Source organism: Canis lupus, chromosome X (genome assembly GCF_011100685.1).
Source record: "Canis lupus familiaris isolate Mischka breed German Shepherd chromosome X, alternate assembly UU_Cfam_GSD_1.0, whole genome shotgun sequence".
In the NCBI taxonomy this organism is placed as follows: domain Eukaryota; kingdom Metazoa; phylum Chordata; class Mammalia; order Carnivora; family Canidae; genus Canis; species Canis lupus.
Genome location: NC_049260.1, coordinates 120858251 through 120872430, shown reverse-complemented (window position 1 = coordinate 120872430; position 14180 = coordinate 120858251). Strand labels below are relative to the sequence as shown.

General features: G+C 41.1%; 1 protein-coding gene across 6 annotated transcripts in view; it reads right to left on the bottom strand.

The window, feature by feature from the left end:
* Positions 1 to 14180, bottom strand: part of PASD1 (PAS domain containing repressor 1) — a 93099-nt gene that overhangs the window by 63766 nt on the left and 15153 nt on the right. The window contains exon 1 of one of the 6 annotated variants that reach the window (XM_038588565.1): positions 753 to 873. The exons of 4 other annotated variants lie outside the window; for them this stretch is intronic. The gene's annotated coding sequence lies outside the window, so the exon portion shown is untranslated. Of the gene's footprint in view, positions 1 to 752; positions 874 to 14180 lie in introns of those variants that run through there. One more of the 6 variants, XM_038588567.1, reaches the window with a different exon arrangement.

The window sequence follows — 14180 nt, the reverse complement described above, 5'->3', positions numbered from 1 at the left end:
TAAGGCCAAACTACTTTTGAACCATGTGGGGAGGTTAGGGCACTGACCCCCCTATCACAGGTTGAAAATGCACATTTAACTTTTGACTCCCCTAAAACTTATTTTTAAAGATTTTATGTATTTGTTCATGAGAGACACAGAGAGAGAAGTAGAGACATAAAGAGGGAGAAGCAGGCTCCTCACAGGGAGCCTGATGTGGGACTCGATCCCTAGACAGAGATCACACCCTGAGCCAAAGGCAGACACTCAACCGTTGAGTCACCCAGGTGTCCTGACTCCCCTAAAACTTAACTACTAACAACTTACTGTTGAGTGGCAGCCTTATTGATAACACAGTCAATTAACACATATTGTGGATGTTATATGTATTATGTACTACATTCTTACAATGAAATAAGCTGGAGAGAAGAAAATGTTAAGATAATCATAAGAGAATATACATTTACAGTATTGTCCTGTATTTATCAAAAAAAAATCCACATATAAATGGACCTGTGCAGTTCAAACTTATGTTGTTCAAGGGTCAACTCTTCAAGAGTCTAGAAGATACCTTAATTATAAAGACACAGCTAGGTTACAAATAAAAGAACAGAAACATATATACTATACAATCCTAATGCCAAAAAGCCTAAATGGCTAATTAATATCAGACAAGACTTCAGGTAAGGCACAGTACTAAGGGAAAAAAGGGATGTTTCACAATGATAAAGGAGCCAATCAAGAGAACCTAACAATCCTAAATAGGTATGTACCTAATTAGAAAGCTTCAAAATGTAGTAAGAACTGAAAGAAGAATTAAATGAACTCAAAATTACATTTGGTGAGTTCAACACTTCTCTAACAGTAATGAATAAAGCATGTAAAGAGAAAATAAGGGAGGATATTGAAGACTTGCTGCACTGCCAAGAAACTTGGCCCCATGTGTTTACAGAACACGATGCCTAGCAACTATAGAATACTTGTTTATTATGTATAACTGCTATGAAGATTCAAAATATGCTGCATCATAAAACCAGTTTCAGCAAATTTAAAGCATTAAAATCATACAGATTATGTTACTTCAGTAATAAAAATACTTTTTAAAACTATTAGCCTACTTAAGAAAAAGAATGTATACAGTGCTCAGTAGTTAATTTAACAAAAATGTGCTAAAACATTACACAAAAAATCATGTCTTTATTGAAGCAGACAAAAGATCTAAATAAATGGAAAGATATGCCATATCCCTGGACAGGAAGTCCCAATGCCATAGATTTATCAGATCTCCCCCAACTAATTTACAAATTAATGTAATTCTCATCAAAACCCAGTAGAGGGACACCTGGGTGGTTAGCGGTTGAGCATCTGCCTTTGGCTAAGGGCGTGATCCCAGAGTCCCAGGATTGAGTTCCACATCAGGCTCCCTGCATGGAGCCTCTTCTCCCTCTGCCTGTGTCTCTCCCTCTTTCTGTGTGTCTCTCATGAATAAATAATTAAAATCTTTTAAAAAAAAAAAACATAGATTTGTTTAGGTTTACTTTTCTTTTCTTTTTCTCTTTTTTTTAGGTTTATTTTTCTATATAACTTCAGAAGTTAATGACAAAATTCCTATGGAGAGCAATGAGAAAGATCTACGATAATCTTGAAGAGCAACAACAGTGTCAAAGGATGTGTCCTACTAGACACTGAGGCTTATTATAAAGCTACAGTTATGTCAGTAAATGGATAATGGTGCAAAACATAGGTATAGAATAATGAGACAATAGAGATCCATCAAGGAACAGATATACAATAAACTGAAAATTTGATTTATGACAAAAGAAGCATTATAATTTTGAGATTTCTACCATGGAGTGTGTGTGTGTGTGTGTGTGTGTGTGTGTGTGCGCGCGCGCGCGCACGTGCATTTCTTTTTTGGTTCACAAGAAAATACACTGAATAGATGGATTATGGGACTATACCATGAACTGAATTCTGTAATTAACCATTCGCTCTCTGTAGTTGAGAATCACTTATGAAGATAGCTTCTAGTGTGCCAATTATGATGACACAAGTTATCAGTGTTCAGTTGGGAGAAGATCCACAGTTCAAGGAATTTTCACTCTTCATCTCTCAGTCTCAAAACTGCCATAGCCAAATAAGTTATCAGATTCTCAGTTCATGTTCCATGGCAGTATCAGTACTCTCTGGAGACAAGCGACTTGCTGATCAAATCTGGGCTCCTGTTGCTAATGTTCTTGAAACATTCTGCAGGGGCCACATCTGAGGCCTGTGTGACACACACAAAACATGTGCCACCATCTTCCAGTTGAAAGAGACTAAATGACACTAAAGGTTTAATCCTGAATTAGAATCAAAGTGAATACATCCTGAGAACTATTTCAGGACTCAGCTAGGCTCATAGTTATTACACTCTGCAGCTGTGGAGGGGAGAAAAAAGGCTGGGGAGCAGCAGAGTAGCAGGATCATGACCTCCTTTGGTTGCAAACATAGAGGAGTAGAAACTTCAGATTGAAGACAGCATTGTAATTCAAGGAATTTACTTATATATCTCAGGGCTGATGATGACCCTTTCAACAAATTCTCTGAAATTTCAGACTCACCAACCTTTGCTTATTCTGCTTGAGGATTTATAGACTTGAATTTTAATGAAGCTCCATGTGAAATATCTACATTTGTTGCATTCTTCAATTTGAAATAGAGCAACATTGGCCCATCACTAGGAGTTGAGCTCTCTTTATCATTCCTCTTGAGGTTACATGTCTTATTTCACGGCAAGTCTCAGCATTTGCAACAGCACCCAGTGGATTTTTTAATCAGTGAAGAGGCCACTGAAAAGCATGTTTGTGAAGAATCTGTATTATGAAAAAATACTTGTTATAATACAGGTGAAAAAGGAGGTCACATGGGACACCTGCACCCCAATGTTCATAGTAGCAATGTCCACAATAGCCAAACTGTGGAAGGAGCCATGATGTCCTTCGACAGATGAATGGATAAAGAAGATGTGGTGTCTCTATACACACATACACACACACACACACACACACACACACATATACATATACATATACACACATACATATATATATATTCCCTCAGGGAGAGAATCGAGGGCAAACAACTGGCGATGCACAGGCTTCTTGATGCCACTTGTGACAAGAATGAGAGAACCCTGAGGAGATCAATCACCATGCAGTGGACCAGATGGATAAATCTAATATGTCACGAGTAAGTAGTGTCTCAGGCCAGAGACAGAGGCGGGCTGTTATGCCACCTGATGTATGTCCTCATCACGAATGTGTGGTGAAGAGCAGGACACTAGAGTGGTACTCAGCTGCACAGAAGCGAGATTCTCCCCAGAAAAATCAACAGCTTGCATGTAGGAACAGACGAGGGAGATGATCAGATTGATCTTTGCTTGGGGGTTTTACCTCACACCAAGGAAGACAAGAGACACTTGGGATCCTGGCCAGATAAAGTACTTGAAATTGGACCTCAATGGAAAGATAGACTGAGAAGTTGCAGGCGAGGGTAGGGGAGATTCACCAGACAAAGTACAGCGGCCAAGGGGCTGGAATAATTCTGCAGAGGGCAAAGAGCAGGGCTACTAAAAGTGCCATGGAAAGAGCAACAGATGAATCGGGGCTTCCAGCATAACTGGGAAGAATTCCATTGAAAATGTCACCAATAGTTTCTGGTAATAACCAAATGCAATCATGAAAAATATTTGTTTCATAAAGAGAAAGACCGGGGCACCTGGGTGGCTCAGTAGTTGAGCGTCTGCCTTTGGTTCAGGGCGTGATCCCGGGATCCTGGGATAGAGTCCTGCATTGGGCCCCCCGCAGGGAGCCTGCTTCTCCCCCTGCCTGTGTCTCTGCCTCTCTGTGTCTCTCATAAGTAAATAAAGAAATTCTTTTAAAAGAAAATAAAGAGAAAGATATAGCAGGAAAGAGCACACCTTCACCCTGCCACGTGTGAGGAGGCTGAAGGTAACCAGTTACTGCTCTGTAACCAAGGAGCAACTGCCCTCTCTGCAGGGCTGCCTAGCCCCAGGCAGTCACTGGGGGGCCTAGTGAGCCAGTCAGTACATTTAGTCCCTGACCAGGCTCTGCTGATCAGTTTGCCCCCCCCCACTGCACCACCACCACCACCCCACCCCCGCCGTCCCAACCAATCTGTCAGTCAGCCTGGCACGCCTGACAGAGAGAAGGAAATGCTTGCAGCCTTCACAGACCAATAATGGCCAGAAAGTGTTTGGCTCATGTAAACATCATTTAAAATGTTTATGTGGAATTCTAAAGAAAACCAGATAGGGTCTGAAGAAAAGCAGAATGTAACAGTGAATCCATCTTTGGCTATTACTCTGGTTACAATATTTGTTTATTTTAAAATAAAAACCTCAAAGTATTTAAAATGCCATTGTGGAAGATAATCATGTCATATATTTGTAATTTAAAAATTTGCTGTGCATTATCAAAGACCAACTCTTTCTTTATACAGAGAGAGAGAGAGAGATGTACACACGCACTTTTTTTTAATAAACAATTGCTCACATAAAGGAAAGTGGTCTTTCAAATCTCAATATGACTCTGGGGATTTTTTTAAGTTTATAGGGTAAAATGCATGATGGCATGCTTCATCAATTTGAATGAAGTCATCATCTCTTACTCATATAAGGTTTATTAAAGATATTCAAAGAGCAAGAAAGAATGAAATATTTATAAATCTCATGTAGGCAGTAATGATGTTAAATGTGTATGGCATAAATATATCAACCGAGTCACGGAATTTTCCAATTTATTTTCAATCAAAACTTACTTCAAAAATTACATCTTGTAATACTATATTTCATCAGTTACTCACCCATCTTAAAGGAACATGATTTTTCCAAAGGATAAAATTAAGAATGAAAATTAACCTAGACTGGATTATGTAACGTGTACCAAGTACCATGCTGAATAAACCAGGAAAGGGCAAGTGGCAAAGTCATGCCCAAAAGAGATACAGAAACAGAATCAGGCTTTCTTATGCCTTTGCATGATCCCCAGAGGATGTCTTTTCTCTAACCTGGGTTCTTTCAGTGAGCTCTCTGTGCAGGCACGGGCCTTGGTCTGGGTGAGGTGGTGGGGAAGCTAGTCACTGAAAAAAATGAGCCCATCTACATAAGAGCACACATACCTCCACAAGTAAAATGTCCGCTTTTTCCTAGACCAAAGATGATGTCCATTTTGTGCACCTCCTGTACAAAATGACCCTTCTTAGAACTGGGTCAGGTGATTTGTCTCCACTGTTGTATTCCCAGCACCCTTAATTCTTCCTGGCAGAAAACCTATGCTGAATGAATGTTTGGTGGATGAAATTAGTTAAAGAAAAACACTGAGTCCTACCTGGAAAAATGCTGATGAACAGCCAAAAGTTGCTGAACATCTCTCATCCTGCTAATTCTGTTCTGTTCCTAAAAGACAAACAGAGAGAGAGAGAGAGAGAAGAAAGAAAGAAGGAATGAAAGAGAGGGAGAGAGGGAGAGAGGGAGGGAGGGAGGAAAAAAAGGCAAACCCAGATCGATAGAGAAACAAAGTCGGATCTACAAGTATATTTCTTCCTGGTTTTGCACTTTGGGGACTTCTGTATGCCATATTCTCTTAGTCTGAGGCAATACTAAAAAAAATCAAAAGGTCTCATATCCTTCAACATTCTGGCAAGATATTTCCAGTTTCTATATGGTGCAGTAAAAACTGAACATGTCCCTGCAAGAAATCAGCAATTTATTAAATTCTTAATCTTACTCATATTCCAATGAAGCCTCTGGATCGTCTATAAAACCTTTCCATGGTCCTGCCAGTTCTGAAATTTCAGCAGTTCATTCAATCCCCGAGCCCATCAGAACCTTGGCAGCACACAGGCTTATGGGAAAGGCTGACATCAACATGAATCCACATATTCGAAGCAAGGGGATTATCACTACTGGACTAGAAGCTTCACAGAGGCATCTGAGATCATAGTGCAACGGATCCAAAAGACCTGAGCCAGCAGATAGAGAGAAGAGGACCCCACAGGCAGCAAACAGAGGGCGAGTAAAGCAGCAGGGTGGAACATTACGGTAGGGTGACATCAGACTGTCTTTACTGCTGCCTAGTGTGTGAACCTGGGCAAGTCATCTGACCTGTTTGGGCCCCAGCATCCTCAACCTATAAAATGGGAAGAATATTAGCACCACTTCACCGGGCTGTTGTGAAGAGTCACTGACATCATGGACAGCAAAGTGTGCTAAGAAACAGAAAGTAAGACGGCGGTGACCAGGGACTGGGGAGGGGAGAAACAAGGAGAGCTACTGTTTAACAGGTATAGGCTTTCAGTTCGGGATGACAAGAAAGTTCTGGAGATGGAAAGCAGTGATGGCTGCAAAGCAGTGGGAATGCACTTAATGCCACTGAGTCACACGCTTAAAACACAGTTAAAATGGTAAATTTTATGTTATGTGTATTTTACTACCACAATAAAAAAATGCAAAACAAAACCAAAACTAAAGTGCCAGGCCTGCTCAGCAAACAACACAGTGTGAATGAAATCAAGAATGCTTAGGAAGGTAGGTTAGAGCCAGAAGCAAGAGCATTGAATATGAGGCTGAGAAGGAGTATGAGTTTGATCCACCCCAGTGTCGCATGCGAACACCTGGAGGTGCCACAACTTGGACTGATATTTTGCAAAGATATATTGGATATGGATATTCATAAAGATCACCCTGGGGGTGGGTTAGAGGATTACAAAGAAGTTGAGGCTGAAAGAAGGGAGGCCAAGTAGACTTCTGCTATCTAAAGTGTGGCCCCCCCGGCCCAGCAAGGTTGGTCTTGCCTGAAAGTAAATTCTCAGGCTGCTCCAGATCTGCTGAAGCAGGATCCTCGTGCTACAAAGCCTCTGGCGAGCCTATGCACATGAAACCTCTGGGAAGCCTGGGGTCAGAAGGCCCAAGGAAATCAGCTGGGAGAGGCTGAGGACTGACAGCAGGGCAGTGGCAGCCATCATCACTAACATTTATGGAACTTACCACATACACACTAGGTTCTGTGTATTTCCAATCCTGCCATTTAATCCTCGCAGCAGGCCCATGTGACAGGGCCTATTAATCCCATTCCTCACATGGAATACACTACCCAGTCACAAAAGGAGGGAAATCCTGCCATTGGCCACAACATAGATGGAACTTGAGGGCATTGTGCTAAACAAAGTAAGATGGAGAAAGACAAACACCATAGGATCTCACTTATACGTGGAAGCTTACAAAAAAAAAAAAAACATGTCACAGAAACAGCAGACTGGTGGTTGCTCTGGGTGAGGGGTGGGGTGAAGGACACGGGTGAAGACGGTCAAAAGGTATAAACTCCCCGTTGCAAAATAAATAAGCTCTGGAAGTGGAATGTACAGCGTGGTGACTACAGTTAACAGTACTTTATTGTATATTTAAAAGCTGTCATGAGAGTGGATATTAAAAGTTGCCATTACAGAGGGAAAACGTGTGTGACTATGTAATGCAATGGATGTTAACTTACTGCGGTAATTGCTTTGCGATATATCCATAAATCATTATGTCATACACCTTAATCTTCTACAATGTTATGTGTCAATTATATCTCAGTAAAACTTTTTTTTTTACCTAATGACCAACTTCTTTCCATTGTTTTTTTATTGGAGTACAGTTAACATACAGTAGTATATTAGCATCAGGTGTTCGGTATAGTGATTCAACAAGTCTATACATTTCTCAGTGCTCATCAAGGTGAGTGTACCCTTGATCCCCTTTATCTATTTCACCCATCCCCCTCCCACTCCCCTCTGGCAACCACCAGTTTATTCTCTGTATTTAAGAGTTCGGTTTTTTGGTTTGTTTTTTTTTGTTTTGTTTCTTAAAGTCCGTATGAGCCAATAAAGCTGAAAATTTTTTTTTTCAATTAAAGTTGAAGTAACTTGTCTGAGGTTACATACCTAGTACCTGACAGAACTGGGATTCGAATCAGTCTGTAAACATTGACTTTATCATCTCTTCTGAGCTGCTTTTCGAACCTCAGGGAAAATGAGCTTGCCCTGTCTTGCTCCACTACCCACCATCTCTGTTATTAAATCCTGAGATGATTACTCTGACAGCTCTCTAAACTATTTTGGAAGCCCACCTGATATGGATGACAGCATATGAATAAATTGGAAACTTTTGAGCTCTCTAGCCACCCACTTGGATGCAGTCTTCTACATCCTATCTCCCACCTTTGCGTGGGTATAGTATACATGCAGCCCCTGAGTAATATGCTTCCTGGTCAGTGGTCAAACTGAGTGTCCCTTCCACAAGCCTGTCCCATCCAGAATCCCAAGGCTATGCTGGAATTCAGCTGATCAGCAACAGGGTGGCATTTAATGTTTGCTCCTTTCCTTTATTATCAAGGTAACTCAGCATTTACTTCCTTTGGCTACAACAACAAAAGCTCTCCAGAATTAAATTTCCACTGTAGTATACAATAATCCTCTAAAAGGAGTAGAAAGTCCAATTCTTCATCTTTACCCAGCTATATGTCAAAACTCCTCAAGGGTGAGCATCAAAACTCTATACAAATGGAATTTGCCATGTTACTTTCCATACCTCTCTTCCTTCTCTGCCCTCACATGGCCCCCATCTGATCAGCGTCCCTGGCCTAAGAAGCCCACCTCTGCACTGTGGCTCATGCTTGCCTACTCCTGCCTGTCTTCCACGCCAGACTTCAGGCTCAGGCCCTTCATCTCAATCCCTACAACCACCCTGTCCTCACTGGTCTCCACTCTTAGCCTGCTTCAGTCTATCCTCATGTAGTAGCCAACACAATCCAATACACCAACCTGATCTTGTGTTCCTCCAGAAATCCTCTCTTGGGTCTCCCACTATCCCAGACTTACAAAGAGGCCCTGATCTCTCCAATAAGCAACTTACTCAATTCTCACAACACGTCTGTGAGGTAGGCTCTGATGTTGCCATCTCAGTTTCCAGGGAAACTGAGGCACAGAAGGGTGGCCCAAAATCACCCAGCTAGTAGTAGTATGTGGTCCATCTGAGATTTGAATCCAGGGAGTCTGGTGTTGGGAGTTAAAAACTATACTACACTGCCTTCCATCACTGCTTCCAGGAAGTCTTCCCAGGTTTCCCCCCAAGTCTTTCCTTCAAAGACCCCTATATAAACTGTGTCTTGTATGCATGAGAATGTAAGCTCCTTGGAGCATAGGAGTCTTATTCTGATTTCTATACCCTAGAGTATTTAGAATTGTTCTCCAGATGTACCAATTACTGGGTATTTGTTTAATCCAATTAACTGTGCACAAGCACAAAAGATGATAGAATTCATGATACCTCTTGTGAAAGAGCTGGTGCCAACTACCTCACTTTCAGAGTTCTCCTTTTCTCTTTGCCAAGTTCACAGTGACAGAATATGGTCCTATACACCCAGATGATAGAAAAAAAGGAAATGGGAACTCAGAATGTCAAAAACCAAAGGGATGTGGTCCTCAAGAGTCCTAGGATTTTAGAATAGAAACCCTTTCAGAGAAATCCAGCCTATTCAACGTCAAAAGTGAATTTTGCGTGAGGTTCACCAATCTTACTGTGTTTTCAGAGATTTCAAAGGGTTGGAGGATGAGTAATGGCCTACAGAAGCATTTAAACAAGATAAACAGATTCCAGGTTTCTCATACCTAATGGCTCAAGTACTGTTTCGCACTCTCTTTAACTGCCCAGGGCTATCTCTGCTCACGACAGGCAAAGGGAAATTCAACATCAGTTTGATTTCCACTAAAAGAACAAGTTCTTTCTGAAATACTTCACTTCCTAGAAATGCAGAATTGATCCAAAGTCTCTGCTGCTCTGATGTGCACATTATCTCTGCTAGCCACAACAGCTAGACTATAAAGTCTCACAAATGAACTCTATAGATGTCCAGGTAACAAACAAGACTTGTAGGATTTTTTTTAAGACTTGTAGGCTTTTAAATAGAATTCAGCCAGCCTGTAGAACCTAATGGTTTCCATTATTCCCAAAGCATGTCCTCGCACAAAGCACAGAAATCAATCCTTATAGAAGCCTTCACCCCTGAGATGCAGAAAAGGAGCTTAAACAATGGAAGATTCACTGGACAATACTGGTTTTCTTCCAGATGTCCTGTCTGGTGCCATCTTTCCCTGCCTGATTCCTTCAATCGCTATTCCTAGGGCTAGTCTTTCTTTAGCAATGAGAGTGACTGTGGGGTTTGGAGGAGACTTCTATTTTTTTCCAGCTTTATTGAGATATAATTGACACATAACACTATATATATTTAAAGTGTATAACGTGATGCTTTGATATACACATACACTGTGAAATGATTACCAAGGTCATGTTAATTAACACATCCATCACCTCACATAATTATCTTTTTTGTGGTGAGAACACTTAAGATCTACTCTCAGCGAATTTCAAGTATACAATGCAGTACTCTTAACTACAGTCACATCACTATACATTAGATCTCCAAACTTCGCCTTATAACCAAAAATTTGTACTTTTAAAACTTGTTCAAAATCCCTACATTTCTAGCTATGCCACTCTATATCAACCTCAATTTTCTATTAATCCATGAAATGTATAATATTCTCCTAATTGACATTTTTTTAAAAACCTAGTGAGAACTAATAGGGAAGCATCAGTAGATTTTTCTATCTTTTTTAGATCCTCTTTTGATTTCCCCTAGACTTAGTGTGAATTCTTTTAGAACTAGGAGAGATGAAAGCACCCTAACTTAAAAAGTTAAAGCACTGCTCATATTTGCAGTCACAGAGTGCCTACCCTGTGCCATGCTCTGCAATGCTGAGCATGGGAATCAGGGATGAGGATGATACAGTCTCTGCCCTCGGGAAGGTGAAAGTCAATAAGGGAAGAGGCATTTAAACCAGCAGTTTATAATCCCTCAATTAAAAAGGATTTCCTTGGGGCACCTGGGTGGCTCAGTCAGTTAAGTACCTGCCTTCAGCTCAGGTCCTGGGATCAAGCCCCAAGTCAGGCTCCCTGATCAATGGGGAGCCTGCTTCTCCCTCTGCCTCTCTCTCTCAAATAAGTAAATAAAATCCTTTAAAAAATTAAAAAATAAAAAGGATTTCATTAAGTTAAAGCAATCTGTAAATTCCAAAAAACAAACAAACAAACAAACACACGCAGAACTGAAAAAATACTGCAAACTTTTCAATTTAATAACCAAGGGTAAGTCTCTATCTCTTCTCTTTGAAATCACAAAGAAACTGGGGTGGAGTTTGCTCAGAATCTGTCTTCAGGCCCCTTGCTATAAGAGCTCTGTAAAGATGAAAGCAACCTCATTACAATGTTATTTTTACATTTAAGCCATCAAGCAAGCCCCCTTGGGATAGGGCCCAGACTCAACCACATTCACTGAATTTAGCTTTAAAGTAGTAGAGTAGTAGGAAGAGAGAAGACTTTTCAAAAAAGTTACCCCAGTAATAACATTAAGTCATCTTTATTAAACACTTATTACATCCAAGGTTCTATTATTACCGTCCCCATTTTACACATGAGGAAAATGGAGTCCAGAGAGGTTAGTTAACTTTCCCACGGCCACCCTGAGAGTCAGCGCAGTGCCTGAACATTTGTTCGCTAGTGTACCGCCTCTCCATGACTTGGCATTGGCCCTCTTTCAATACTCACACCCATCTGGAAACGTCACGTGTCATCTCCCACTTGCCCTCTTCCCACCCTCTTCCACCTCCATTCTCTGCCTGTGACCTTCCAGCTGACTAGAAATAAGCACAAACATCTCATGTTTCTCCCAACTTTGGTTCCTCAGCCTATTGACAAATTACTTTGAAGTGCTGTAGCAATCACATTTATGTCCAATAACCTTTCTGCAATTGATCATGTCCTTGAAACTCATCAAAAATCATAAATATGCTGACAAACTGTCTAAACACATCAGTGTCCTTTGCTGAAAAACATAGGGGAGTTTGGTTTCTATCCTGGTGAGGGCCCAGTCCCTTGACAGTGATTTGTGAGACACAAGATTTGAGTATTTGAGAATTTCTGGTCTATGGCAAAGAGTGACAGTCTGGTGTGCTTCAAGACTCTAGACAGCATCAAGGCTGAAACACAGCAGTACTCGGGCTTTGTAAAAGGCATGAATCTTCAAGTGCATTCCATTGACTCCTTCCCACCTTGGCTCCCTCCAGTGGTTGGAGATGATGGGTTCCAAGCCCCGTCACAAGTCTCTCCCACCCAAGAGCTCTACCAAAGCCCCCTTGCGTGTTCGCTGCTGTGACTATCCAAAGGGACGATGGAATCAAACCAAGGCTAACACTCTTAGACTCACTCAAGACCCAAGAATGCATTGTTGAGAATATTGGCCCTGAAGTCTTCCCGTCAACTATTTACACAAAAAATTTCCTTGTCTATCCTTCACACATCATAACTCTCTCCTACCTATTTCAGCTACACTCTGGTACTGTGCAAAACTGAGTGACTGGGGCTGGCTGTGCAATGCCTCTCTTTCCAGGCTTAGTCAATGGACACTTTCTTCCTCTATTCTACTCTTTCCCTGTCCCCTTTTTTCATCACTTAGTCCCCATATTCCAATATGGTTTTATCAACCCGAGAATTTACCGAAAATGAAGAATGAGCAACTCAGAAACTGTAACTGATGGCTCCTGTGTAAGGAAAGGAGTACAGGGAAGACATGAGAGGGGAAGAGAGGAGAAGCTCCTATATCCCAATACCCTGGTTCTCCTCCCCAGACAGTTCTTAGGAAAAAGAAGACATTTGACTGTGGAAGTAAATGAGTGCTTCCCTTCATCAGACAACACATCTGTCCTGAAGGATTGTGTGTAAGTTCAATTCCATTCATTTATTTATTAGACATTTGATAGACCTCTTCCAGGTGAGGACTCTACAGCAGACTCCGGGAGATAAAAAGATGGAGTAGACTTAGACTGCCCTTTGAGAGATCAGACTTGTAAACAGATAACTAACTAGAATACAGGGTTGAAACTGGCAAAATCACAATTCACATAAAGTGTTCTGGAACTAAAAAGAAGAAACAGAGAGGAGAGGCACGGGAGGAACACAGGAACAGAGGCACAGAAGCTGTAATCTGATGTTACAGGTGGCAGAGGAGCATCTGGGTTAAAGTAATCATGCTGTTTCTTAAATATAACACCCTGAACTCTGCTACCGTGATGCTCAGGATTCCCTAGCCAGCAGAAAGCTTGAGCTATCATCCTTAGAGCCACAGAGAAAGTAGATGTGAAACTGTTATGGAGGAAAAAACAAACCATTATCAATGAAAAACTATTTTTGATCCATTATATCTCAAGAGAACTTTGATTTCAATCCATTCAGGGAAATCAATGCGTTTTAATCTTGCCTAACAATAAAAATAAACCATTAAAATGTAGCCTCCAGGATTCTAGAAGATAGGCTCACCCTTCCTTCCTTCCTTCCTTCTTTCTTTTCCTTTCTTTCTTCCTCCCTCCCTTCCTTCCTTCCCTTCTTTTTCTGTGCAAGAAACCACTGGCCTCAGGAAAATGGCCACACATGTTTAGAGGTCCTGGATGCCTGAAGGCTGGTGCATGGGAGCAAACAGTGCATGCTGCATGACTTGACCCCCAGGCTCTCCAGGCTTGTCTCTGGGTCCAGTGAGTACAGGGACAGGCAGGGCCACAAGCAGGGGGACATGCCTGGCTGCCAGGGTCAATCTTGCTTTTAAACTGAGCTGCTAATCCTGAAGCTCTTTCTTGTCTACACATCTTCCCTAGACCTCCCATCCTCACTTTTGTCCCCAAATTGTTACTGGGTGACTAAATAAATTAATAAATTAAGTAACCATGCTTTAATATTGGTTACAACACTAGAATTTGCAAATTATCTTATCAAAAATTAGAGCTGAATCAAGATTATACTCATGTTACTCTCATGTTTATCTCAGTATGTCTCCTTCCCTAAAACATCTGAGGTTTGTAGGTTTCCTAGGGAGTTATGCCTTTGCTCTTCACAAAAGCTGAATAGTAACTCAAACTTTGACTTGGGTTCCATAAATCTATGTAACACTTTTCTATTATTACTCATGTAGGGGGAAAGCTTCATTGCACATATTAGAACTTACAGAAACTAAAGTGTAATCTAGTCACTCCTTAATTCAGAAATTTTATAAAAA